Below are 2,289 nucleotides of genomic sequence, written 5' to 3'. Positions count from 1 at the left end.
TGCACTTATCCCCTAAAATCACACATATACTGACCTCTCCCAGCCCCTACCTCTTCAGAGCAGGTCCTCAAAACTATCTGAGAGGCTGTCTCCAGGCTACAGTCCTCATTTTGCCCCAAATAAAACTTAACACACAACTTTCACGTGATGCACTTCTTTCCAGTCAACATTTTTAAGGAATAAAATTACATCAGACTGACAAATTCTGTAGAGTATTAGAAGAGGGACTATCTCTCAGCTCATTCAGTGAGGAAAGCGTAACACAAACCAAAACTTGCCAAGGATATAACAATAAAGGAAAATGAGAGGTCCATCTCTCACATTACATGCAAAAATTGTGCGAAAAATTTTAGCAAACCAACTACAATATACAGAAAGGATAACACACCATGACCGACTTGGGTCTAAGAAAGATTGAAAAAGCAAGTGTGATTAAACACTCAAAAATTAATGTACTGTCAACTTCCAGAACATGCAGTCATGGCTGCCAGGGAGGAGGTACTCACCCTGCAGGCCGAAGCGTGAGGAGGGGCCGAATTTCCTAAAGCAGAGGCTGGTGGAGGATCTTCAGGCTTTGCAGGAGCTGGAGCCGCAGCCAGAGCAACGGCCAGGCCGAGCGGGAGCGGGAGCCCCAGCCAGGGTGAGAATATCTGCTTTCAGGACTGCGGCTGCCCCGGAAGTTCTCCGAACTGAGAACTGGGCCAGCAGCTCGTGCCGCCTGCTCTGAGCATGCGCAAACGGCTGGGTCTGGGAGCATGTCTTGCATCCTGAGCTGTGATGGGCTGAGCTGCCCGCTGTACCCGGCAGCTGCTGACATAGACTGCCTTGGCTTGAAGGACTGCCGCTTGTTTGGAGATAAGCAACCTGGCCGGCCCAGGGTGGCACTGTGAGCACTTTTCTGCAGCTGCCTTGCCTCAGCCTGGAGTGCGTGCCCTACGCCCAGGCCCTTACTCCCAACCGCTGGGAAAACATGCTTACTCGCCACCTGGTTAATGACACATCCTGCTGGCTGGCCTCTCGTGTTGGCCAGTGCCTTTGCTTACAGGCCCAAATCCCAGGCTTCTACTATGACAGAGGACCTTGCTATCCATGCATCTTCCTTCAACCGCCTCCAATGGAGACAGTGACCAATGCGTATAGGCGGGATGCTCAGTGTCTGGTGCCCGTAACCATAAACCGAGTGCTGGGATGCCTGCAGACGCTGGAAGTGCTGAGGATCACCTCAGGCTGGGCCCTCTCACAGTGGCAGCCTGCTGCTCTGGGGTGCCTTCAGAAGCGTTTCCGTTTCCGCAGAATTCAGAGCCCGCAGGGCCAACTGTGCAGCTGGTGAGGAGTGGCCCACTGTGACTAATATGCAAAACTACGAATCAAGTTTTCTGTGGCTCTGAAACCACCAGGAAGTATCGCTCCTTGCAGTTGCTGAGCCCAGAGGAGCAGGCTTCTGTCACCGACTTTATAGGACTTCTGGATTCTGGAGCACTGCACCTGTTGCTGAACTTCACACCTTGAAGTATCTCTTGTTTGCCTCTTGCTCTACACATCCCTTTGAACCATTTGGAATTGAAGGATGCAGAAAAGCTGGAAAATCCTAGAAGTAATCCAGGAAGGGATTCGCATGGGAGTGGCCCCTCTCCATGTATGTGATTTGAAAACTGCTCATGACTCCCAGAAATCTATAAAATAATCTCACAATCCTTATGAGCTACCCAAGAGTTAAGACTCTGACAGTTTTGATAGCATGCAAACTCAAAAAAAAAAGACAATTTGATACCAAGCAGGGCCTTGTGGGGCTCCTGGGCACAGGCTTTCTGTGTCCCCTATTTCCTTAATGATAGGAAACAGCCTTCATTCAGCCTCCATGACCTTCCTTGAGTTCTAATGGGCAGATTCAAGCAGTTAATTAGCGAAGGGAGGAGTTGAGTGAGACCTGGGAGAAACAGTCAAGAGCAGCCTTGGGGCCGGTCCTGTTTCCCCAGCAACAATACACACAACCATATCTTTGAGCTAGTTTGCAGTAGTTGAAACCCCCTCCAGGTGCGAGAAGTTAATGATTAATGATGCTATGCTGCCCACAAGCATACAGACCCAGACCAGCTGGACTTGAAGGTTGATGATGCTGACTCCTACTGGCCTCACCACCGACCCATCAGAAGAATTCAAGACTGCTACTGCCTTGATCCTTATTGCGTACGCCGACCACGAGCCCCAACTATGAGACCTCTCCCTGTTCCCCAGAGAAGGGGACGCGGTTCTTGAGGCACTAGCCCCTGTGTTCCCCCTTTGCCTGGC

General features: G+C 50.7%; 1 pseudogene; it reads left to right on the top strand.

Annotated features, from left to right (window-relative positions):
- The first annotated feature begins 755 nt into the window (after window positions 1-755).
- LOC130835588 (adenylyltransferase and sulfurtransferase MOCS3-like) lies at window positions 756-1,684 on the top strand (annotated as a pseudogene).
- The last annotated feature ends 605 nt before the right edge of the window (window positions 1,685-2,289 follow it).

The sequence above is a fragment of the Hippopotamus amphibius genome, chromosome 14 (assembly GCF_030028045.1).
Source record: "Hippopotamus amphibius kiboko isolate mHipAmp2 chromosome 14, mHipAmp2.hap2, whole genome shotgun sequence".
In the NCBI taxonomy this organism is placed as follows: Eukaryota; Metazoa; Chordata; class Mammalia; order Artiodactyla; family Hippopotamidae; genus Hippopotamus; species Hippopotamus amphibius.
Note: the sequence above shows the minus strand (reverse complement) of the source record. Positions and strands in the feature narration are given on the sequence as shown.